The sequence below is a fragment of the Pan paniscus genome, chromosome 6 (assembly GCF_029289425.2).
Source record: "Pan paniscus chromosome 6, NHGRI_mPanPan1-v2.0_pri, whole genome shotgun sequence".
Classification (NCBI taxonomy): domain Eukaryota; kingdom Metazoa; phylum Chordata; class Mammalia; order Primates; family Hominidae; genus Pan; species Pan paniscus.
Genome location: NC_073255.2, coordinates 7,065,890 through 7,091,466, shown reverse-complemented (window position 1 = coordinate 7,091,466; position 25,577 = coordinate 7,065,890). Strand labels below are relative to the sequence as shown.

Here is a 25,577-nt window from a genome sequence, read left to right as displayed (position 1 = left end):
GTCTTCTCTGTGGCACTCCCATGACTAGCAAAGGCCCGCGGGCTCATGCCAGCCCTGAGCACCTCTCTTCTGGAACAAGCGGGTCAGGCCAGCACTGTGGAAGACTGTCCCCAAAGTGGGGTCACTGAGAGGCCCCCTCCAGGAGAGCGTTCAGATGCCTTCATCCCACCCGCGTCTGCTCTGTTCTTCCCTGGGAACAAGGCCTCGGATGTGCTTCATGACTGAACTCACACCTGACTTGGCCCGCTGGCTTTATCCCAGGTTCTCAGTTGTAATCTGCCGTTGTTTAAAATGCCCTACTGGATACATAGAAGCATTGCTGATCAGCTGATTTGCCTGGCAGTGGGAGGGGGGGTTATTTATTCTGAGGTCTGTGGTTTCTAATGAAGCCCGACCCATGGGGACAGTGTCAGTGAGCACCTGCCTGGCGGAGGCTCGTGGCTCACTGCGGGGCTGATGACAGGTGTAAAGCTGCCCAGCGATCACTCTGCTTCCTTGCAGAAGGAACCTTCTAAGCTGCGTGTTTAAAAACTCTGAGTGACAAAAGAGGCCGGTCCCCAGAGATGCTCCTGGGCCTCCTCACGCTGCCTTTCAGAGCTGGGCTGGGCCCGGGTTGTGCTTGGTCCCAAGGAAGGCCGGCGGCATTGGCCTGTGTCGATTCTTAGTGGCCATATGGTGCACACTCATTGTGCCTGGCCTGGGCTGTCAGGTCAGGTGTCCCCGCTGCCCCCCAGGCCTGAGAGGGGAGATAGCTCCGCAGCTGCGCACAGGACCTCCAGGCTCCTGGGGTGCAGGCTGGGGGCCTTCAGTGGTCTGGTCCACATCTGCTGCCCTGGGGTTCTGCCCTTTGTGTGCATGCCCGAGTGCCTGTGTGTTTATTGAAAATGGAATTCGAAGCTGCCCTTGTTACCATCCCCTTCTAGGTGGAGTCTTCAACCTGGGGCCCTCCGAGGGTTGCACTCTGTGGGCGTCCCCGGTCCATCCGCCGCGCACTGAGCCTTGCCTGTGTCTGCTCTCGGCTCCCGAGACGCTCTCCTTCATCCTGCCCGGTCTTTGCAGGAACCTAGGCCATATGGTAGAGGTGCCATCCCTTGCTTCACAGGAGGGCCGCCTGGCAGGAAGTGGCAGCGAGGACCGAAGCCTGGGTCTGTCCCCGAGTCCACTGCTCCAGCGCCCCGGGCTGCAGCCCCGCCTGTGGAAAGCAGCCCATGGAAGATGACCCCTCTCCAGGAGGCCGCCTGGCCCCACTCACTTTCTCACCTGTGGCGCTGTAAACGTGAGGAGTCCCAGGGGCCAGTTGGCTGCTTCCTCAGATGCCAGTGCTGGCTCAATGCTTAAACAGACGCGTAAGCTGACTTTCAGGTAGTCCATTCTCCTGATTTTAAAGCGGGACGAATGTCAGGAGTCTCTCTTGATATTGTCTCCTCAGTTTATTTTTCAGAGCTGTGGTAAATGACCCCAGGAAGCCCTTAGCTGGAGGTGGGAGCTCAGTCTGAGCTGCAGTTTCTGGAGCACTCGCGCTGCTTGGTGTCTGGGCGCCTGCCTCTGGGTGAGAGGGCCAGTGGCTCACTGCCCTGTTTGGAGTCGTCAGAAACCTCGAGCCAGCCTCCTGCCGGTGAGGTGCTGCCTCACCTGGTGGGGGTTGTAGCTAGAATTGGGTTTGCCACAGCAGGCCCTCGCTCACCTGGGCAGATGAGAACTCGTAAATATTCAAAGGATATCTCAGATGCCCTGTTACAGTCTCATCCTGAGTGTACGGTGGAGCTCGCTCACCAGGCTGCGGAGACATCACTACCCATTGTTTTGAGCTGTCGCCCTGGGGACACATGGGGCCAGTATGAGGAGGAAGGATGCGTGGGCGGCTCGGCTCAGGGCTGCTGTTTGTGTCCTCTTTGTCCCCACCTGGGCATCTGTCTAGTCATCAGAAGGGGCACCACCCCCACCCACCTTGTCAGCACCTGCCTCATGGCGCCGCCCCCACCCTTGGGTCCAGGACCTGCTGGAGTGCACCTGGCAACAGTGGCGGTGACTTGCCCTGCTGCTGCTGTGCCACTGTGGGCTGCATGACCAGGGGTCTGACGCAACCTTTCTGTGGCAGGTCCTGTGTCTGTAAAGTGCAGCCCTGACAGCAGGGACTTCCTGGGGTCGCTGTGAGGACCGGATCCTTAGTGTGGGCCGGGAGCCCAGCAGGGAAGGGGCCCGGGATGCAGAGCAGGAACCACCTGCATCCCTGTGCCCTCAGCCATGCCCATGTGTGTCCTCCGTGCTCACTGGTGTCTCCTGCCCTGGGGCTGGAAGGCCACCTGCAGCTCCTGCACCCTTCTCAAGCTCCAGGGAGGCCCGCTGGCATCACTGGCCGAGCCCCTGCGTCCTCCTTCACCCGGAGGTGCCTCTGTTGTATGTGGTGTCACCGTGCTTGGCACTGAGCAAGGCTCCTGAATTCAGAGTTTCTCCCACAAGCGCCGGGCACCCAGGTGGAATGGCTGTCTCCTGACCCAGAGGAGGGTGGGGCAGGGTGGGCCTGGCCCTCCCGGGGTGTGTGAGAACCCAGCAGGTCTGCCCCTGGGGAGGCGTGGAGCCCCATACGCTCCTTGCCGAGCTCAGAGCGGGGGCTTCGTGACCTCCTCTCTGCCAGAGTCTTCCTAGCCATCCTGCCCTCACTGCACCCCTGGGCAGTCTGCCTCTGTTGGCTGGGGTGGGCCACATGCAGGCCGGCTGTCCCCTCAGGCTGTGGGTGCAGCTGTTTCCTCACTAGCCCTGGTAGCAGGCAGGCCTTCTGCCCACTCATCTCCCAGGTCTTCTTACTCTCTGTCCTGGGGGAGCCTGCTCTTCCTTTTGGCACGTTGGGCTCTTCCCAAATCAGTTCCACGCCCCGTGGTAGTTCCACACCCCCGTGTCTGTGCGTTTTGCTCCTGGGTGAGGGTCTTTGGAGCCCTCGTGCCCGTGGAGTCTTGGAAGAGGCCTGTCTGGGTGGGCTTGCCTCCTCTCCACATCTCGACCCTTGTGGGTCCTGCACCGCTGCCCGATGGCCTGCCCCTCCTGCCTTGCTGCTCTGCGGGGTGAGCAGGGGCGTGGCGTGGCCTCTGACCTGTGGAGAGCTGGGGGCTCCCGGCTGCATCTGTACTGGGGGTACTGAGAGCCTTCGCCTTGCTCCTGGAGGTGTTTGCCCAGCTTCCCCGTCTAGAGGAGGAGCCTGACCTGGCTGCAGGGGGCTTCCCAGGAAGCAGAGTTCTTGCCCCTGGGGCCTAAGCCCCCGCCCCTCGCTGCCTGGGCTGCCTTTACTTGTGTGCAGCCTTGCAGGACTCTGGTGTATTTGGAGAAGCTAAAAAGCCCTTGCCAGAGCGAAAAAGGGCGCTGGCTAATTGGCAGCTTTATTTATTTATTTCTGGCTTGAGTGGTAAACAGCGCTGATTCTTTGCACAGCGGGAACAGATTGGGAGGCATTTACCTGATTGATTCCTCACCTGCAGCACCACGCTGCCAGAGGATCTATCGATTCAGCGCCGCCTGCGAAGCCCACTCTGAAACAGGCTTAATTGCCTCTGACTCGCTTCCCGGTATCGCATGTCCCCGTGAGTCCTTGCTTGAGGGCTGCTGCCCTCCAGGGGATTGACGCCTCCCATGCGTGCCCTTGGCGGGGCTGGCTCCTGGGTGCTCCCTGGGTGGACCGGGGTGCTCTCCTGCTTGACAGGGAAGGAAACCCTACCGTCACCAGCTCAAGCACAAACAGAGCCCACCGGGTGTCAGCCGCCCTCACACACAGGACCAGGGCCTCACCAGCGCCCTCTCTCCGTCCTGCACCCCAGCCCAGTTTCGCTTGCTGGGAGCCCTCCCGCAATGTCTCCAAGCTGTAGCGTGCAGTTTCATCTCAGTCCCGGAGCTGGCTGAGCTCCCCTGCTGCTTTTTTTTTTTTTTTTTTTTTTTTTTTTTTTTTGAGATGGAGTCTCGCTCTGTCGCCCAGGCTGGAGAGCAGTGGCCCGATCTCGGCTCACTGCAAGCTCCGCTTTCCGGGTTCATGCCATTCTCCTGCCTCTCAGCCTCCTGAGTAGCTGAGACTACAGCCGCCCACCACCACGCCTGGCTAATTTTTTGTATTTTTAGTAGAGATGGGGTTTCACCACATTAGCCAGGATGGTCTCAATCTCCTGACCTCGTGATCCGCCTGCCTTGGCCTCCCAAAGTGCTGGGATTACAGGTGTGAGCCACTGCGCCCGGCTCCCCTGCTGCTTTTTAAGCCAGACTCAGCAGAAGGGAGGCAGGTGAGGTACTGGTCGCCTTGATAATACACTTCTCTACCAGGGCAGGATGGGCAGACGGTGACGGGGAAGCTCACCTGGGAGGGGCGCTGGGTGGACGGCGGCCGTCACCACCCACACTGACACCATGGCCGGCACATGTGCAACTCTGGACAGATCCTGCGCCTTGACTTCCCAGCTGCGCCTGGGGGTGAGCTTTAGCAACCCTTCACCCATGCACCTGCACAGGTGGCAGTCGTGGCTCTGGCACTGGGGCTGACTTGCCAGCTGCTTGGACCAAGGCTGTATCCTTCCTGCCTGAGTCTCACCTGCCTGGAGCAGGCCAGCGTCAGCTCCCTGGTTTGTGATTCTGGGACCTGGTGATTGGCTGTTTTTTTTTTTTTTGAAACAGAGTCTCGCTCTGTCGCCCAGGCTGGAGTGAAGTGGCGTGATTTTGGCTCATGGCAACCTCTGCCTCCCGGGTTCAAGTGATTCCCCTGCCTCAGCCTCCCGAGTAGCTGGGACCTGGCTAATTTTGTATTTTTAGTAGTAACGGGGTTTGTCTGTGTTAGGCTGGTCTTGAACTCCCAACCTCAGGTGATCTGCCTGCCTCGGCCTACTAAACTTTTAGGATTACAAGCGTGAACCACCGCACCCAGCCAGTGATTGGCTGTTTTAAGTAACAGTTATCAAGGTGCTAGATAATATTTTAAGACACTTTGAGGTATGAGATTAGGCAAGGCACACGAGGTGGACAGGTCTGACGCGGGCAGTCTGAGCATTTCTCCAGCCCTCGCGGGTTTCCTCTGTCCCAGCCCTCTGGCCACATGCGGGGTGGCCACTGCTCCGACCTCTCTTGGTGATGGCTTTTCTGTGGATGACATGAGACAGTGGCAGTTCTGCTTGTCCCTCCAGACAAGCCAGGAAGACACTTTTAAAACTCAAGGCCTTTTCCCAAGAGTTCCTCTGTCCCTCCAGTCTCCCCCTCCCCACCCCAGAAGCTACTTTTAACACCCAGGGTCTTTTCCCCAGTGTCTTGGTGCGTCTTGGCTCTCTAGCCCTTCTGTGGGCCTTTGCCGGTCCCTCAGGTGTCCACGTGTCCCCACATCTGGCTGCTGCACGGGTCTGTGTTCCTGCTGTGCCAGCCCCTGCCCGGTGCTGGAGAGGGTGGAGAGCGAGGCAGACACACCTCACCTTCTGGAGGGACGGTGAGACAGACCTCACAGGCCTGCGAGGGAGGTGGGACATCATCAGGCTCGTAGAAAGGTGGGGCCTTTCCCTCCCCACCCAACCCTCGAGGACTCCTGGCCCCCAGGCTCTAGTGCTGGAGGCTGAGTTTGGCCTCCTTGGCTCTGGGCCCAAGCGGCCTCCTGCTGGCAACAGTTCCAGGATGCCGTGATCTGCAGCATAGTCCTGCCCCACTCCCTCCCAGGAGCCCAGAGGCCTGTTATTCTGAGGTCTGTGGTTTCTAATGAAGCCTGACCCATGGGGACAGTGTCAGTGAGCACCTGCCTGGTGGTATACCTCTGGCCACCGGGAATCTGTTAACGACCCTCCCGTGGGGGCTGTGAGGTCGTGCCTGCCACTGCCCGGGAGGCTCCAGCTGGACCGAGTGTGTGTGGCGTATCCGCAGCCTCCCTCATCCCTGCCTGTCCCCACGGTGCCTGGCAGGTGCTGGGGGCCTGGTGCGGAGCCTCGCTCTGACGCTGAGCAGAGGTTGGGAGAGGTGGGGGAGCCGCATCTGGGCTTGTCCTCTTGGCAGCACCCAGCGCCTACACCTCACATGGAAATGGGGCTCACCAGTGAGTGGAGACTCAGATCGTGAGGCCTCAGGCGGGAAGGGCCCCAGAGCCACCTGGTCCAGCTCGTCCTGGTGAATGCTGTGGTGGGGCGCCTGCCCTGGGAGCCTGCGCTGGGAGTGTCCTTGCGGCTGGGGCTGGTGTGCCTCTGCAGGAGCCCTGCCGTCACCGTGCGACTCCACTTGGGCCCATCTCCCTCGAGTCCACCTGTGCTGTGATGGCAGCCGCCTGTCTTCCTTGCTGGGCCTCCCCACGTCAGGTCTGCACCTGCCCTAGAGCAGGTGCAGGGGTGAAGACCTTCCTCGCCCCACCCTGGAGGCCACACCAGCCTGTTGGGATCCTTTTCTGATCCCTGCCTGCAGCCTTGGAAACGGTGGCAGCTCCTGAGGCCCTGCTGTCCCCCGAGTTCCTCCCATGGGGGCTCGCAGGCTGACTCCCGCCTCCTGTCCCGCACCCCCTGCCTTTCTTGGCATATGCTCTTGTTTACAAGTCTCTTTCGAAGTGATACTCTCAGATAATTATTATGTTTCTGAAACGCCTTGGTTTTGTGTTGTTGGGGAAACAAAGCAACAGAAGACACAGTTCCTGGCTCTGAGGAAGCCTCTGGGTGGGGTGGGCAAGAGTCAGACCCGTGGGGGCGCGGGGAGTCTGGCAGAAGGCAGCGCCCTGGGTGTGGGGCTTCCACTTGGTTCCTGCACTGCGAGTGCCTCCTCCCTGTGCCAGGCTCTGGAAGCCGTGCAGATTGCAGGATGGTGACCCCAAGGCTGCGCCCCCAGGCTCTCCAGGGTGTGGCGGCCAGTCCTAGGCTTTCTCAGAAGATGGTGCTGGCTGTGGAGGCAGAGGCTGCTGCAGCGCAGGCTTCGTTATCAGCTGGGAGGAAGTGGTGGTGGGTGTTGAGCTGGGTCAGACTTTAGGAGGTACCATTTGCTGTAACACACAGGCGGGGCTGTTGGGGTAAGGACACACTGCAGCCAGTCTGTAAGGAATGGTCCTGAAGGACAGGCAACTGGGGAAGGGAGAATGTTGGGCAAAGCCAGCAGGTGGAGAGGGCCAAGAGAGGGGGAAGTGGCCTTACCATAGACCCAGTGTGGGGCGTGGGACTGCGGGAGGCTCCACTTCATTTGGAGGAGTGAAAAGGCAGGTGCCACCTGGTCCCCAGGGAGAGCGGGAGGGCCTGATCTGAGGATGGAGAGCATGAACTGGGGCTCCTCCACCTGGGGCATTGCTAGGGATGCCTTGGGCGCATCCTGGGAGGAGGTGGAGTGAGGAGGATGCTGAGGGCGGCTTTCAGGGAAGAGGGAGCTCCTGGTTGGGTGCTTGGAAGGAGGGGAGGTCCCAGATCAGAGTCCTGGACCCCAGCGAGGAGCCAGCGGGAAAGAGCCTAGGGGTCTGGAACAGTTGTCACGGGATGTGTGTGGCTGCCGTCTGTGTGAGCTGTATGGGTGCAGCCAGGACTGTGCTGAGGGGTCCCCTGCTGGACTGGCAGGCTCTCCCTCCTCAGGAGCACTCTGGGTTTCAGGGTGCATTGTCACTCAGCACAGGTTACCCTCCAGAGCTCCAGCCCTCTGTCCTGCAGCTGTAGCCCACCTGCCACTAAGTCAAGGGCTTGGAGGCCTCTGATGTCTGCATGTGGGTCAGAGCTCGGGCACGTGCTGTCCCCACAGTCGGGACCTGAGAGCTGCCTGGGGTCAACTTGCATAGGGCCAGGAGGATGTAAAGAGCTGCTCTTGTTGCGTCGTCCAGCTTTGCCCAGCTTCAGAGAGTGTGCGCCCCACGACAGCTCCTGCTCAGCGCATCTGGGTGGGAGATGGAGGACTCTCACCCCATCCTAAACCATGTGGGCCACTGTCAGAAAGGGTGGGTGATGGAGACGCTATAGGGAAGGCACTGCAGAGAGCCATAGCCTGGAAGCTTCTCATGTCTGTGAACCAGGGGCGGGGCACTCCTTTGGTCACTTGTTTTGGAGGGATAATGGGAGAGGGAGAGGAGGGCACTGGAACAGGAGAAATGTCACAGTAGATGAAACACAGCAGGAGTCCAGGCTGCCTGGCCTGAACCTTCTTGCTTTGTGGAAACACCGCTTCACCAAGAGCACCGGGCAGCAGTCACCCTGCAGCCCTGGAGCTCGAGCCCAGCCGTTCCTGCTTGTCCGCGCAGGGGTCTGGGAGGCAGACCATCACGTGGGGCTGGAGGCTGGGGCGAGCCCAGGCAGCTGGGCGTGTGGAGCTTTTGGCCTTGATCGAGGACGTCTCAGCTCCAGGTCTGCGCTGCAGGTCAAGGAGAGAGATGGGAGGCACAATTGCGGGGTGGCTTCTCCTCTGAGAGCAGGCTGTGACCCAGACGGCTGTGGAATGCTAGGGACGTGTCTGCACGTGCCTCACGTCACCTGTGAAATGCCTGTGAGATATGACGTGGCTTTTGGAGGGATGTGCTTAGCTGGTGGTAGCCCCTCATCCGGAAGGAAGACTGTGAGCCGAGCCTGCTCCGAGGCAGCATGAACCTGCCATGGAGGCAGTGTGTGGGCAGCAGTATGTGGGCAGGGGCTGGAAGGGACGGCCCTGTTCCTTCACTTCCGTCACCTGCCCCAGGAAACTTGGACATCGAGGGCCTGTCACCAAGAACAGCCTTGATAGTGCTTGCTGGGGAGAAAATGCTGGCCCAGTGTGTTGAGTGGTGTGTATCTTGCCGCATTCATGCCATGCACTGCGGATGCTGGGCAGACCCCTTGTGTGCTCACCGCGCCCACACGGCCAAGCTCCCGTGGCTCTGGCACATCACTCAGGGCTGACCTCCTGCTTCTGGGAGCCTGATGGCAGCACAGGGGGAGGTCCTGCAGGTCAGGAGGAAGGGTTCACCTGCACAGTGTGCCGTGTAGATCTGTGACCGCCGACCACGTCCTGTGTGTGTCAGGCTCAGGCCCCGTTCTGCAGAGGAGGCCCCAGACCAGGGCTAGCACTGTGCCCTGGATGCTGCCCCATCCACTCCAGTGGAGGGTCTGACAGGCTGCGGCTGAGTGGCACCCCCGGCAGCACAGCGTCCGGCATTGTGGTAAGGAGTGGCCGGCTGGCGGCTTGGGATGAGTGTCGGGTGCACAGGGTGGAGGGTGGGTAAGGGGCACTGAGCTGGCCTGATGGGCTGGAGCCTCCTAGGGCAGTTGGGTGGCCTGATCCTCTCCTGTCCTGCCCCGTGCTGAGGGACACTAGGGAACATTTGGGGGTGTACTTGAGGGGCCATTGCTATGCAAGGGACTGGGGCCAGGGATGCTGAGTGTCTGGCAGTTGTTGGGATGTTTGTGGATACAAGTGAGTTGCTTTGCCCCAAAGGCCAGTGGGGCCCTGTGGATACACACACTTCATGGTTGGGTGCTTCCTGCTGCTGTCCTCTCCCTGGCAGGGCTTCTCTCTTCTCTTACCCCTGTGTTAGTTCACTCTCACGCTGCTAGTGAAGACATACCCGAGACTCGGTGATTTATAAAGGAAAAAGGTTTAATTAACTCACAGTTTATCATGGCTGGGGAGGCCTCAGGAAAATGACAATCATAGTGGAAGGGGAAGCAAACACGTCCTTCTTCACATGGTGGCAGGAAGGAGAAGTGCCGAGCAAAAGGGGGAAAAGTCCCTTATAAAACAGTCACCTCTCTCGAGAGCTCACTATCATGTGAGCGGCAGTATGGGGGTAACTGCCCCTGTGATTCACTCACCTCCCATGACATGTGGGCATTATGGAAACTACAGTTTCAGATGAGATTTGGGTGGGGACACAGTCAGACCATATCATATCATGCCTCCTCCTTGTGAATGGGCAGCTGCCTGTCTGTAGAGACCACGACCATGTGGGTGGCCTCTGTTGGTGGGTTTCTCCCAGCCTCTGTGCTGTCCGCACCAGCAGTGCTTGTGGAGCTGGACTGCCTGTTAGTTTGCACAGGGGTTGACTTGGCTTGGGAAGGTGCCCTTGGGAATGGGGTGCAGCTTCCCTGCAGAGCCTTGCTCCTCGCTGACAGTGGCTCCCAGGGCCCGCTAGACTGTTCAGGAAGGAGGGGCCTGGGGAATGTGGATATTGCAGGAGACTCTTAGCTGCTTCTGGTCTTTCCTGCCCGCTTTGGCTGCCTGCCTGGCTGCCTCTGCCAGGCCTATCTCTAGAAAAGGCTGTGTTCCCAGCATTAGAGCCTGGATCCCTCTCCTGCTGCATTGGGAGCTCCCCAAGGTCGGGTTTCCTTGTCTTCGGGTGGTGCCCAGTGCTGTGCCATGCTGGGTGTTTGCTGTGGGCCTTCACTTGTTCATTGCAAATACTTCTTTGTCTCCACCGTCCTCTTTACCAAGGGCACACTTCAGGATCTCCTGGGACTTTGTGCAGCACCGCCCAGGCCTGCAGAGGCAGGGTGCAGACCACCTCGTACTTGGTGATGTGCCTGCCTCCTTGGCTAAGGCCCTCTCACTAACTCTGGGACATCCAGACGCCTTCCTCCCTGTTGGGTCTGGTGGCCTGTCCTTCTTCCTCAGGCTTCTTCTCTGGTTTTTCTGCTCCAGTCCGATGGACCTGGGCCCCCTGCACCAGTATGACACATGGCCTGTTACTGCTTTTCCGCTGACCGCCACCTCCTGCAGCCCTGTGTACACACAGGAGCCCCCCCCAACCCTCTGGCTTGCCACGTGTGGGTACCTGCCTTATCCAGGCCGTGCCCACCTGGGGTCTTGCTGGGGACACCTTGGTTTCCCTGCCCTGGCATTCATCGTCTGCGCTGGCTCTCTGGGGGCTCCCCAGTCCTCCCTGGCGAGGCTCTCGTCTCCTAGAGGACAGAGGCTCCTTGTCGCTCCCGTTCAGGAAGCGTTTGTTCAACACCTGCTGTGTGCAGCCCACTTTAGGTGCTTCAGGAATATGAGATGAGTCAGGCCTGAGTCTTGTTCGTCCTCCCGGCACTTGGCGCACACACAGCCGCCTGCCCTCCAGCTGCACCCACGCACTCCGCTCCCTGGGCCTGGCTCTCGCTCCCTTCTGTGCTGGGAAGGGGCACAAGAGGAGCCTGGAGCTGGGGCCACTGGGAGCAGCAGCCGACATGTCAGTGTGGACAGTGAGGTCCTGCTCACGCCCTTCAGCTTTTTCTGTGGTCACCTTGGTCCTTATTTAGTGTTGAGGAAACAGAGGGATATTCGGGTTAGGGCGTGTGGTTCAGTTATTTAGTGTTGAGAAAACAGAGGGATATTTGGGTTAGGGAGTGTGGTTAAGTGGTGGGCGGTGGGGCTGGGCCCCATTCCCACTGAGCCTTATCCCCCCTCCACCGTCTCCGGCAGCGCAGCCGCATTCTGTGTTTAGGTGGTGGGGTGCTGGCAGGAGAGGGTGTGGGCCTGGGGCAGGTGGAAGGGGAAGAGGGACAGCCCGCCCTGCTCTGAGAGCTTCTTCCCGCAGGGCCCGCCACCGTTCCCCTCCTGATGGCTGCGCCTCAGTGCGTTCCCTCTGCTCCGAGCGCTCCATGCAGATCATGCGCGGCAGGTCCTTCTGTTTGGCCAGGAATAGTCCTGACCTTGGGGGTAGGGCCGTGGCTTCCCTGGATGTGGCCATGCGGGAGCCACGCAGACTGAGTGTCCACAGGCCTGGCGTTGACATGCCATGTGGAGCCTCTATCCAGCCTCCTCTGACCCTGGAACATGCGGGGACCCTGTCCAGCGCCTCCTCTGACCCCGGAGCACGTGGGGACCCTGTCCAGCCTCTGACCCCGGAACACGTGGGGACCCTGTCCAGCCTCCTCTGACCCCGGAACACGTGGGGACCCTGTCCAGCCTCCTCTGACCCCGGAACATGCGGGGACCCCGTCCAGCGCCTCCTCTGACCCCGGAACACGTGGGGACCCTGTCCAGTGCCTCCTCTGACCCCGGAACATGCGGGGACCCCGTCCAGCGCCTCCTCTGACCCCGGAACACGTGGGGACCCTGTCCAGTGCCTCCTCTGACCCCGGAACATGCGGGGACCCCGTCCAGCGCCTCCTCTGACCCCGGAACACGTGGGGACCCTGTCCAGTGCCTCCTCTGACCCCGGAACACGCGGGGACCCTGTCCAGCGCCTCCTCTGACCCCGGAACATGCGGGGACCCCGTCCAGCGCCTCCTCTGATCCCGGAACACGTGGGGACCCTGTCCAGTGCCTCCTCTGACCCCGGAACATGCGGGGACCCTGTCCAGCGCCTCCTCTGACCCCGGAGCACGTGGGGACCCTGTCCAGCCTCTGACCCCGGAACACGCGGGGACCCCGTCCAGCGCCTCCTCTGACCCCGGAACACGCGGGGACCCCGTCCAGCGCCTCCTCTGACCCCGGAACACGCGGGGACCCCGTCCAGCGCCTCCTCTGACCCCGGAACACGCGGGGACCCCGTCCAGCGCCTCCTCTGACCCCGGAACACGCGGGGACCCCGTCCAGCGCCTCCTCTGACCCCGGAACACGCGGGGACCCCGTCCAGCGCCTCCTCTGACCCCGGAACACGCGGGGACCCCGTCCAGCGCCTCCTCTGACCCCGGAACACGCGGGGACCCCGCCCAGCGCCTCCTCTGACCCCGGAACACGCGGGGACCCCGCCCAGCGCCTCCTCTGACCCCGGAACACGCGGGGACCCCGCCCAGCGCCTCCTCTGACCCCGGAACACGCGGGGACCCCGCCCAGCGCCTCCTCTGACCCCGGAACACGCGGGGACCCCGCCCAGCGCCTCCTCTGACCCCGGAACACGCGGGGACCCCGCCCAGCGCCTCCTCTGACCCCGGAACACGCGGGGACCCCGCCCAGCGCCTCCTCTGACCCCGGAACACGCGGGGACCCCGCCCAGCGCCTCCTCTGACCCCGGAACACGCGGGGACCCCGCCCAGCGCCTCCTCTGACCCCGGAACACGCGGGGACCCCGCCCAGCGCCTCCTCTGACCCCGGAACACGCGGGGACCCTGTCCAGCGCCTCCTCTGACCCCGGAGCACGTGGGGACCCTGTCCAGCCGCTGACCCCGGAACACGCGGGGACCCTGTCCAGTGCCTCCTCTGACCCCGGAACATGCGGGGACCCCGTCCAGCGCCTCCTCTGACCCCGGAACACGCGGGGACCCTGTCCAGCGCCTTTTCTGACCCCGGAACACGCGGGGACCCTGTCCAGTGCCTCCTCTGACCCCGGAACACGCGGGGACCCTGTCCAGCACCTCCTCTGACCCCGGAACACGCGGGGACCCTGTCCAGTGCCTTTTCTGACCCCGGAACACGCGGGGACCCTGTCCAGTGCCTTTTCTGACCCCGGAACACGCGGGGACCCTGTCCAGTGCCTCCTCTGACCCCAGAACACGTGGGGACCCTGTCCAGCCTCCTCTGACCCCGGAACATACGGGGACCCTGTCCAGCGCCTCCTCTGACCCTGGAACACGCGGGGACCCTGTCCAGCGCCTCCTCTGACCCCGGAACATGCGGGAATTGCTGGGAAGGGTCCTGAGCCAGCGCCCCGTGGTGTGAACGTGGCCTGATGTCCTCCTGCAGGATTGCTTCCGTAGTGTGCCAGTGGTGGGCCCCGGGTTCTGGGGGAGCCTTGGGTCGCGGGGCGGGGATACACACTGAGCTGGCGCCTCCAGCTGTTCGGGCTCTGATGCAGGTCTCCCAGGCGCTCTGCTCTTCTCTGCGGCACTGGCCCGTCACTGTTTCTACCCTGGGAACAGATTCTTCCGGAAGGTTCGCTGCTGCAGCGGTGCTCACCGGAAGGCAGGGCTTCGAGGCCCTTGTGTTTGCGAAGCAGATTCTTACCGAGAGCCCAGAACTACCTGTGGGCCTCAAAAGATGGGTCTGACAGGTGTCTTGTGTGAAGGGCCAGAAGGGCTCTTTGGGGTTTGCCGGGCAGGCGGTCTCTGTCGAAGACGCTGAACTCTGCAATCGTGCTGTGAGAGCGGCAGCGGCGATTCGTATTTGATTCTGGGTGGCTGTGCTCCAACAAAACTTTGTTAAAAAAACAAAAGTTGTTTACAAAAACAGGCTGTGGGTGGGATTTGGCCACAGGCTGTAGTTGTTGGACCCTGTTAAGAAACCACCGTTCAAGTCGTAGCCATGCTCATCTTCATGAAGATCCTTCTGCCACGTGACATCGGCTTGGGCCTTGCTGCAGGGAGGCGACCCGCAAGATTGATCCCGGCAGCCAGGCTTTCATTTCTCGCAATTGTCTCTTTCAGGAAAGATGCCCTAGGACCATACACTTTGTGGCCTTAAGGAGGATGGTGTCCTCTGGTGTTAGCCCCGGCTGGGCGGTGCTGCAGGGTGGGAGCTGTGCTCTGTGTAGGGAAGGCCCCCAGGTTCCCTGCTCAGACTGCGGGCTGGCTCAGGGCCCTCCCGCCCGAGGTGTGTTCAGATGGCCTTTGGGATGAGTCATTACCATCCGGCCATTTGCCCTTTTGTCTTTCTCATGTGTCCGGCATGTTCTTCTGGGAACTTTTCATTTTGACATAATGTTACACTGACAGAAAAGTTGCAGAAGTCGTGGAGAATGTTTCGACGCACCCTCCGCCAGCTTTCCCGAGGGTAACGTCTTGTGAGCCCGTGTACAGTTATCAGAAGCTGTAAGGCCTGGGTGCAGCAGGCGCGGGTCCTGACTGCGTTCAGGTCTTGCCGGCTCTCCCACTGAGCTCCTTTTTCCGTGCCAGGATCTGGCCTGGGATCCCCGTGGCGTTTGGTGGCCCTGTCCTGCACTCTGGGACAGGAGAGAATCTGCTCCTCGGTCTCTCCTGTCGTCGTGACCCCGCCTCTTCGAGAGCACGGGCTGGTGTTTTGTGGATGTTCCTCAGTTGGAGCGAGTCTGATGTTATACATGATTAGGTTGAAGCTATGCATTTTTGGACAGAAAATCTTAAAAGGGATGTCATGTCCCTCTGGGTGTGTGATGTCGGGGTGTGCAACATCACCATGTTCTGTGGCGGGTGTGGTCACCCCAGTCACCTGGTGAAGGCCTCCCTAAATGCATGGCTGCGGCTTTTGTTCTGATAATAAGTATCTTGGGGAAGATGCTTTGAGAATATGCAAATATCCTATTTATTTTATTTTATTTTTTTGAGATAGAGTCTTGCTCTGTTGCCCAGGCTGGAGTGCAGTGGTGTAATCTCGGCTCACTGCAACCTCTGCTTCCTGAGTTCAAGCAATTCTCCTGCCTTGGCCTCCCAAGTAGCTGGGACCACAGGCGCCCGCCACCATGCCTGGCTAATTTTTGTATTTTTAGTAGAGAGGGGGTTTCGCCATGTTAGTCGGGCTGGTCTTGAACTCCTGACCTCAGGTGATCCACCCACCTTGGCCTCCCAAAGCGCTGGGATTACAGCTGTGAGCCACTGCGCCTGGCCCCCATTTCTTACAAAAACTTCTCCTCCTAGTTCAAGCATCTGTTGGTGCATCTCAGCTGCGGGGCTTGTCACCATGGCCACAGGGTGGTTTTTCTGACCGCCCGTCTCTTCCGTGTTTCCTAAGTGGGATGCTTTGCTGAGGGAGGCTCTGCCCCTCGTCCCCGTTTCCTGAGTGGGATGCTTTGCTGAGGGAGGCTCTGCCCCTCGTTGAGTAGGTTATTTGTGTCAGTTACTTCCTTCTCTGTTTTACTTCAGACCCAGTGCTCTGCTGATTTGGTTCATTCACGTTATTTCAGCCTTGGCCACTGGGAACTCTCACAGTTGGGCTCTCGTGCCCTGTGATTTGCCCTCATCTTTTTTTAAAGCCTTTTTTTTTTTTCAAACTATCTGGCACTGCAGGATGCTCTAAACTTAGATTTTTTTCCTGCCCTTTTCCCGCAGTCCACCACTTTCCCAGTGAGCCCTGTTTCCTCTTGTTGCCGAGTGCTGCTTAGAGATGAGATGTAGGCGTGGGGTGCTGCCTGCTCTGGGTGCGGCAGGGCCCCAGGGCCCCTCGGTGGACACCCTGACACTGGCTCCATCCAGCACCCCTGGGCTGTCCTCGCCTCCTGTGCCGTCTCCTTGGTCTTGAGAAGCCCAGGTGTCAGCACACACCATGTTTTACTTACCCATCCAATCCTCACGTGCGCACAGGGTCTTTCTGGAATTGCTAATCCATAGCTCTGTGAGGAGAGGTTGACTTGCGAGGGTGCAGTGTCTGTGGACAGGCCGTTCTGTCCTTGGCCTACCGTTCCCAATGGAAGTGGCGTTTTCTCAGCACCGTGGGTGCCGTTGTGTTTCCCACCGCCTGGTGTTGTGTTCTTTGTTTGTGGTTCCTTTAGGTTTACCGCTTAGAGCTGGTGTTTCATTTTGAGTCTTTTTCATTCTGGTTGATTAAAAAAAACTATCTATACAGCCTCATATGCCCTTCTGCTGTGCAGCTGCGCATTTTCACATGCCTGGGGCTGACTTGCAGCCCCACCACCCCAGACTCCCCTCCCTGGCCACCCCAGCATGCTTTCTGTCTGGTGATTTTGCCTTTTCCAGAACGTCATACAAATGTGGCATCTTTGGCTCATGGAGGTGCATTTGGGACTCACCGCGTGGCTGTGTGAATTGCAGCGCTGCTTTTCGTTGCTGAGTGATGCTCCAGGCACGGCTGCTCTGGGTCTTGTTTATTCGTTCACTGGTTGAAGGACATCTGTGTTGTTTCTGGGTTTGGTGAAATGGAGTAAAACTGCTGGAAATGTGGGCTTTGTATGATCTAAACTTTTACTTTTCCTTGAGCACATACTTAGGAGTGGGACTGCTGGATCCTGGCATCCTTTTAACTTCAGAAGACATTGCCATGTGGGTCTCCACTGCGGGAAGCATCCGGTGTGTGCGTTCGCGGTGTGTGCGTTCGCGTTGTGTGCAGGTCCACTCCGCACAGGCCTGCTCGTGCTGGGCCACGCCAGGGTTTTGGGCTTAGCTGCCCCCACAGGGCTGCGTGGGCTGTGTGTTGCGTTTTCCAGTGTGCGGCTGCTGGCCCCAACCTGGCGTCAGCCAGTTGTTGTGGTGCTTTCTGCAGCCCCCAGCTGTGTTGGCTTGCACAGCCCTCTGGACTTGTGGTCATCACGGAGTTGTAGCCCCTTTTCCCCACCTGATTTCCCACGTATCGGGATCAAATCTAAGCTGGTTTCGTTTTGCTTCCTCTCAAGTCTTTTGTCTTTCCTCCCTTCCTCCTTTTTCATTGATCTCTGTTCTCCGGTGACTTTAGGGAAAGACTGTACCTCATTGATTCCGAGGCACGCTCCTTGACTAGAGCAGAGAGCAAGGGCTGAGCAGCCACGGTCTCGAAAGCTCCTTGCCGCCTGGGAGGCTTCCACGCCTGGGACCGGGGGCTGGGCAGCCAGCGTGCAGAGGTGGAGGGGTGCATGGAGGCGCCTGCGGGCTCTGAGGCCCGGCTTCCCGAGCCCCTCTAGTCTTCATCTGTGGGACGATCACACAGACGGCATGGTGTGGGGGGAGCGAGGGGCGGGCACAGTGGATGCTCAGTGTGTGTGCTCCTCCTCTCTCCCTGTTTCTTCTTTGTTCCTCTTGTCTTTAATTTACTTTTCGTCGGAGGACTTGGCTGCAGCGTGCCCTGTGGACTTGAGACTGAAGCTCTCTTCTGCTCTTTGTACCCTGCTGCTTCCTGATCCGTTCTTCCTCCCCTCACTTGTGTACAGGACTCGAGGGAGGGATGGGGTGAGAGCAGAGCAAGCCAGGGATGTAGTGAGCTTTGATTGGACAGGAAGGGTTTGCCCGCACCGTCAACTCCTCGGCTCTGCTGGGAAACTGTGTTTGAGGGAGATGGTGGGGTCTGAGCGCAGACGGCTGTTGTCCTGTGAGACGCAGAAAGCGCTTCTTATGGGTGTGCACCATGGAATTCCCTGCTCGGACCGCCCTGGGGGCAGGCGGTGAGTCTCGGTATAGAAGTAGCTTTTATTGATTGGTGAAGCCCGTCACAGATCCGAAAGCATCTTAATAGTCTGAAATGATGGCTCTTCAGCAAGAAAAATTTGATTTGGGACAAAAGGGAGACACTTGAGACCCAAAACGACTTGGCTGTGTTGAGGATGGGAAGGAGGCCTTCATCTGCCGCACGTCTGAGTCACTCCAGAGTTTTCTCCACTGCCAGTGTGAGTCAGAGCGAATCACTGTTGGGTTGTGACTTCAGAAGAAGTGAACTCTGTCTCAGGCTGTATTAATAGAAGTAGATGCTTCACAGGAAAGGAGGTGGCTGTGCGAGTCACAGCCCTGCGGGGTCTGATTTCCGCTTTGGGCATGGCTTCTGAGCCGGGACCTCGAGGCACCGAGGGAACAGGAGCAGCCGGGCAGCTGCTCGCTCAGTTGTGCCTGCTGTGTACCGAGGCGTGGGGCGTGGCGGCACGGCTGTGAGCGCACAGTCCAGCCACAGAAGGAGGCTTCAAGAATCTTTGCGGTGCTGCCATCTGGACATCTGTGTCATTGAAGCCACAGAAGGAGACTTCAAGAATCTTCGAGGTGCTGCCATCTGGACATCTGTGTCATTTTGATAACGTGTGTGAGATCAGTGGAGGGGAGCCTTAGGAAAATCGGCTGTGGTTTAATAAACTGAACTTCCCGCTGCTTTGAGCCGGAGCCTCCTGGACTGGAAAGGCATGGGCCTCATGGCCACCCCCGGCCTGCGCAGCTGGGTCTGCACTCTCACAACTGTGCTGAGCCCACGCTTGTGCCCTTACTAGTGGCCTGACCTCTGCGCTGTGGAGAAGAAGGGTGGATATTGTCGCCAACTCTCAGACTTCTTGTGTGTGTTCAGAAAGTACCCAAACGGATTCAAAGGAATAATTAGCGTATCCTGTAAGATATGAATCTTAATTCCTAAATTACATATTTAGCAGATTGTCCAAAATAGCACTTGTAATGGCAACATTCAATTAGTTTAAAAAATGTATATTATTGCAACACTCGCCATGAGTTTTATTTAGAGGTTTCTAAATATAATGCTATAAAAACACAGAAGTGTTTAAAACTATTTAGACCCACACAGCCGCAGTGAGCTCTTGCTAAACTTCCTACGTTAACCAGCTCTTGACAGTCTTTGATTGTGGGGAAGTCTTCTGATGTAGTCCCTAAAGCTGACACGCCAGAGCATCTCGAGGCTGTTGGGGGCTGTTGCTGGGATCCTGAGGCCGCACACCTCCCTGCTATGAGTTCTGACGTTTACAGACATAGGAAGTGAGTTGAAATGACAGAGTCCTTGGGGCCCCACTCCTGAGTGTCCTCCTGGGGTTGGCGGGCGTGGGGCTCCCGCTGTGCTGGGTTCGGCTCCTGTGTTGCCGTGTTCCCTGCTGCTGCTGCAGCCGCTTCTCCTCACCTGATTGTGTGTGCGCCTCCGGTGCCCTCATGGGCTGCTTAAGGCAGGGACTGTCCATGTGGCCTGAAGAAGAAGCCGAGGCCCGGGGAAGTTGCATGAATTGACACCAGAGGGCTGGCCTCATTTCAGGAGGAGCAGAGCTCAGGTTTTCCGTCTAGGTGGGAGACGGGATGGTGATGGGCCCACAGGCAGGGCCTGTCCTCTGATGGGAATCCGAAGTCGGTGTGGAGGACCCAGAGCTGAGGGTGAGCAGCTCTGAGCTGCAGAGCGGGTGCGGGGAGGCTGTGTGCGCAGCACAGGGAGGCGTCTGGAATGGCCGGGTGGGGGTGTGGAACCCACACTTGGTAGCGCCTGTTTGGTCTGTCCCGTGCTCTTCCTGCGAGCCCTCGCGGGGGCCCTGCGCTTCCCTAGGAGCTGGCTCAGAGATGCGCCAGTGAAGAAGGGATGGAACTGATTGTGGATTGGGCCGGCTCCTGGAGGCCACCTGGGCCCACTTCTGACAGCCGCTCCTGCCGCGTCCCTAGCTCAGAAGGAGCTCGAGGCTGAGCCGTTCCCCCAGGTCTGCTGCCTTTGTTTCTCCCATTCGGAAAGGAGATGAAAGTTTCTATTGACCTTAGAGAGAAAGCCAGAATGAAACCCCCTCTGCCAACCCCTGGCTCCCTTTGAAAAGCCTTCCTGGTAATCAAGTGTTTACAGAGGAGGGCTTTGTTCAGACCCTTTCTGGGGCTCTGTATGTTTAAACAAAGAGCTTTTTAGACCTAAACACAGATGTTCATTTGAAAATGAAAAATCAAATTAAGCAGAACCAGCCTTTGAAAGTTAATGCCCTATAGCAAGCAAAACAAAGGGAGAAAAACACTGTGTTGTAAATTTCACTTAAATAACTTTTTATTTTAAATAAAGTTTTAAACTAAAAAAGTATAATTTGAAAGCCACTCATCTTCCTCTCTGTCCTCCAGTAGAACATCTGTGCTGATTCTGACGCGGATGAATGACATGAATTAAACCAAAACCGTCGGAGCGCTCTTTTTACCATAATTACACCTTGTTCGTTTGTGAGACACAATGTGGGGATGAAATGCCAATTAAGCCTGCTATGGTAATGAGGTGGGGCCTGAATAGTGATCAGCGGACATGAATCCCACCGGAATTCATTTGCTACAGCCCCCAAGTTTGTTCTCTTCTGATGGGAATGTTATCGTACATAATGAAAATCTTTAGTGCTCCTTGTATTTAAAAATGATCCATTTTGGGGTTTTTGGTCAGCAAGTTTTAAAACAGGTGTTTTCCGAGCACCTGGATGGGTTCCATGTCCCCACTGAGCATCCTGTTGGGGGGTGGTGGGGGGCGCCGGTGTCTCCTGCCCCCTGCCTGGACTCTTCTGTGGAGAGCTATGGTGTCACAGCCCGGGACACAGTCCAGCGACATGTGCCAGGCACCATCCCCATGGGTGCCCTTGCAGGTCTGGGTGGCAGCTGAGAAACCATTTTCACCCATCACTGTGTCCATGCATTTACCATCTCCGACCCTCAAATACCCTCTAATGTTTTGAAACATAGGAAGTGCGTTGAAATTATTGAAAGCACTGTGAAGGAAACGCTTTGGGTGTTGTGGAATGACAGGGTGGGAAAGACGTCACTGGGGGCCAGGCAGGGCCTCTCCAGGAGGCAGCATCTGAGCAGTGGCCTGAGGGCAGCCGGGGGCTGGGCAGGGGTGACCAAGCAGGACAGACGAGCTGCTGGGACGCCAGCAGGGCTGGCACAGTGCGGGGATCACAGCATGATTGCAGCAGGCAGCTGTTGAAGACTGGAAGCGCGGTAGTGGCATGGTTACCTCACACAGTCGGAAGAGCGACCTGGAGAAAGAGGCCTTCGGGATGGGGAGCAGGAAGTGTGTCGGTGCGTGAGGATGCAGGGGTCCAGCGAGGAGGCTGTGGGTAGTTCAGGGGGAGGTGGTGGGATGGCAAAGACCACCCTGCAGTGACCACATAATCCTCGAGGGCCAGCCCCCTCTGCCCCAGGGCTGCTGTGGCTTGGGCTGCAGCCTCTGGACTGGGCTTCCTGCCACCAGATGCTCCGGCAGCGAGACCTCACCAACTCTGACTGTCCTGCCCCACACACTCCTGGCTTACCGCCTGCGGGGAAGGTGCTTGCGACTCCTCTGTGTTGCTAGGGATGTGGGCCTGGCCTCCTTCCACGCCTCCCGGTGCCCTGCCATCCTCAGGCCCTCCGGCTGTCCCAGGCACCCAGGTGCTGAGTGATGCTGTATGTGGGTGCCCTTCCTGTCCTTGGGACCCAGGCTGTGGGGCCGGGCCCTGTGAGAACGCACGGCGTCAGGAGCTTCCTGGCTCTTTCACACTAGACTATGCTCCTCTAGGGGACTGGGCCAGCTGCGTTCTGGACCCCCGGGCCCCTGCCCAGGTCTGCACTCAGCTGTCTCTCAGCCAGGGCCAGGAGGGTCTCCATCACGAGTCCTCCTGGGGGCTGAAGGGTGACTGGCTCCCATCTGAGAGAGCCGGCTGCAGCATGGACTCATGACAGCTGGGGAGGGGCAGCCCTGCAGAAGGGACTGAATGATGACTTTCCTCTCTCAGGTTTCGTGGAGGCCCTACAGCCCATGCGAGACAACGCGTTCCAGTGTAGCTGCAGGCGTCTTTTGCGGGATGGGCCGAGAGTGTGACGGGCTATGCTAGCCTGGGTCTGGTGGGCTGGAGAGGAGGGAGGTGGTCTCCTAGGAGGGATTTGTGCCCCTGGCCTGCCTTCTCCCCCCACCCCTGGGAGAGTGGAGCTCACGTGTCCTCCTTGGTGTTAGGCGGGGTTGGAGAGGGAGCCTCGGAGAGCCTGCTGGCTTGGCACAGGTTTCCAGGAGCGCATGTGGGAAGGGCAGGGTGGGGCCGGGCCTGGGAAGGGGGGAGAGTGAGTGACCATGGCCGTCTCCAGGGATGGACATGTAGATCCGATAGAGAAGGAAGGGCAGGGTGGGGCTGGGCCTGGGAAGGGGGGAGTGTGAGTGACCATGGCCGTCTCCAGGGATGGACATGTAGATCCGATAGAGAAGCGGCCTGCCGTGCTCGCGCCTTTCATGCAAGGCACCGACGCAGTGGAGGGGCGCTGCCGATGTGCCAGCACTAAGGGCCCAATTCCTAGCCTAGGCCTAGTGGGGCAAGGGCCCTGTGCTGGGGGTGGGAGGCGGGACTGTGTGCTGGGCAGGGTGGAGGGGTGGGGCCGTGTGCTGGGGCAGGGCTGTGTGATGGCTGGCGCTGTGTGTGATAGGTGGGTCTGGGGGGTGGGGCTTCGTGCTGGGCAGAATGGAGGGGCGGGGCCATGTGTGGGGCAGGGGCGGGGCCATGTGTGGGGCAGGGGCAGGGGCAGGGCTGAGGTGTTGGTGCCCTTTGGTTGTGGGGCCGCAGCTGGATAGGGCTCTGGGACTGTGCTCCAGAAGGTGTTGCTAGGTGGCATCTGTGACGATGGGGGCCTTTCCTGCTGCCCTACCCTGGAGCTGGGGAGCGGGGTGGGTGAGGAGCGTTGAGGAGGAGAGAGCTGGAGCTGGTGGGACTGGGGTCTTGGCTGGGCGTCTCACTTGCCTGGACTTTCTGGTCTCATCTGAAAGGTGGTCTCTTACTGGACCGTGCGGGGGTGAGGAGACAGGCTGAGGCCACCAGGTAAAGCAGGGCTGTGGTGAGAGAGGCCCCATTTTCCCTCAGAACCTTCACAGTGCGTGGCTGGCCTTGGCAAGGCTGCATGGCTGGTCCCAGGGCTTCCTGGCCTCGTTACTTCCTGGCTTCAGGGCAGTGTAGGAGCAGCCACAAAGCAGACATTTGGGTTGTCCTTTATGAATGCCTCGGGTGATGATCCACGCTCCCTGCCTTGCCCCAGCGCAGGTTGTGCCTGCCCACCCTCCCGTGGAGCCCACTCTCCCGTGGAGCCCACGCTTTGCTCTGCCTGCTGCTGCCAGGCCAGCAGAGACCGCCCCATAGGGCACTGCCGTTTCTGCGGCCTGTTCTGCCCTGCGAGGCCTTCCTCCCCCTGCTCTTAGCTGGGCCCCTTCACTCCACCTCGCTGCTGGCTTTGTTGCCTTTCAGGCTGTGACCACCTGAAGCCAGCTCGTGTGTTAGTGCCCTTTGTTAGTAACCAACCCCTTGTCTGCAGAGACCTTCCCTTTCTGCTCACTGGAATATCCCCAAGCAGGACGGTGCGGTGTTCGTGGCCTCAGAGAGCGAGGCTCTCCCGGGCTGCAGAGGCACAGCCAGTGTCTTCCCGGCAGACCTCTTTTCAGAACAGCCCCTCCCTGCGGCGTCCGGCCCCTGGGGAAGCCGGGCTCTGACTGGGTGGGTCAGCCCTCGGGCTGTGCCAGGGATCCCATCTCCAGGCGGGCTGTGCGTAGTTCCCTTCGTGTTTTAACATTTAGGAGGTGAGCGGTTTCCTTCCCTGAGCTCCGGAAAGAGTCCCCAGGGCTTGCGGGGGGACCTACCCTGCATTGCACATTGGAAGGAGAGGCAGCTGCAGGCTGAGCCCACATGGCTGTGCGTGGCCTGGCGTGGGAGCTGCAGTGATTTATGTGACCTGTACTCAGATAATTAAAGTGGGATTTGGCAGTGAGGTCTTTCACGGCAAAGGCGTTAGGGATGTCAGAATGAGGCATGTAAGTATAAAACAGTTATGTTTTCAGGTTAAGAATTTAACGAGGAGTAAATTCATTTAAACCGAAGAGCTGGCTTAAGGGGAGCTTTCGTGGAAGATCTGTAGTTGCTGGCATTTCATTCCTTCTCATTTGAGCCCAGCATGTCTCTGGTGGCAGAGCGCGTGTTCTGAGTGTCCAGGTGCCGCAGCCGCCCCCTGTAGGCACCAGCGTGTTTGACATGCGGGTCGGGGATCTGACGCAACAGGCCGCCTCCACATGCCAGACTGCGTCCCCCTTGGCCTGCTATCGCGCCGCCGTGACGGCTCTCCTTCGCGGAGGGGCGGGGCTGTAGGGGCTGTCTTCCTGTGTTTTCTCTCCGGGGCCTCATCTGCCTTCAGGAGCCTGTGCAGTGCCACTCGGGCTGAGCAGCCTCCGCCAGTGCACAGGGGACTCCGGGCTTGCCTCTGTGGAGGAGTTTGCCGCTATCTGCTCTGCCTTTGTCCTGGTTCCCCAAATGGAGGCCCAGCCTGCCGTGGTTCTAATCCAGGTTTCTGGTCATCAAAGCAGCATGCCTTTAATAACAGATATGGCCTGTTGTGCAGTTGGCCCGGAGAGCTCTGATCATTACTTATCTGCCACGAGATGCTTTTGCTCAAGGCAGGCTGCTGAAGAGCACACTCCTTACCTTCATTGAATGATTTCCAGACACCGGCTGCATATTTAATTCTCTGCCATGTGCCTGGGGGCCTCTTTCTCCCACGCCCAGCGGGGTGGAGTGTTGTATGGCGTGGCATCAGAACTGGTGGTCTCCCCGCATTCCTTGCCTTTTCCCACCCCATCTCCAGAGTCCGGACACCACCTGTGAGACTGTCCCTCTGCCTGGGGATGCGGAGGGACTCCATGCACAGCGGTTCAGGGGGTCTGCTTATGCCACACTGCTGGGATCTGGGCAGGGAGGAGGACAGCACCTGCCTTCTGAGTAGCCGCCTCCCTGGCTCCTCCTCGTGGCCGCTCCCTCCTTCTCCCCTCGTGGCCGCTCCCTCCTTCTCCCCTGTGGGATCGAGTCTCAGTGTTCTGGCTGTGCTGCCCGGCTCCTGAGAGGCCTTCGCAGGGGCTCCCAGGGCTGCCTGGTGGTGGGCTTTGCCCCAGTGCTGGCCCATCTGGGGTTGCCCCGCCCAACCAAGAGCACGGTGGTCGAGAGCCCCGCCGCTGTGCAGTGGCCTCGGGGGCGGGTGAGATCTGCTGCACGGCTGTATCGCCTCACCCTCTGTCCTCTCAGGTGCTCACCCACTTCTTCCAAACAGAAACGTCATCACTAGGCATGGCGATGTCCCATGTGCCGTCTACCGAGCGGCGGGGCAGGCAGGCCCAGGCCTTCACTGAGTGCAGGAGCGCAGGTATGACTGTGTGTGCAGGGCCCGTCGGGGCAGCCATGGCGTGGGCTGCGACCCGGCCCTCAGTGTGGCCAGATGGACGGCCTCTCTCTGGACACACCATGTGGGCTGAGAGCTGAAGCGTGGTCGGAGATGCCCCTTTGTGGGGTGCAGGGGCAGGGGAGAGAGCCCGTTCCAGGCAGAGGCAGCAGCAAGCGCAGGGGCCCCGAGGTGGGAGAGGACGCGCGTCTCCAGCAGGCAGGCAGCGTGGCCAGGCCTGACCCAGCGCTGACCCAGGTGTTG

The 25,577-nt window shown here is 59.3% G+C and overlaps 1 protein-coding gene across 16 annotated transcripts in view; it reads left to right on the top strand.

Moving 5' to 3' along the window:
* MAD1L1 (mitotic arrest deficient 1 like 1) overlaps positions 1-25,577 on the top strand; it is a 425,682-nt gene that overhangs the window by 107,680 nt on the left and 292,425 nt on the right. The window contains exon 1 of one of the 16 annotated variants that reach the window (XM_055115670.2): positions 21,163-21,179. The exons of the other annotated variants lie outside the window; for them this stretch is intronic. The gene's annotated coding sequence lies outside the window, so the exon portion shown is untranslated. Of the gene's footprint in view, positions 1-21,162; positions 21,180-25,577 lie in introns of those variants that run through there. 16 annotated transcript variants of the gene reach the window in all.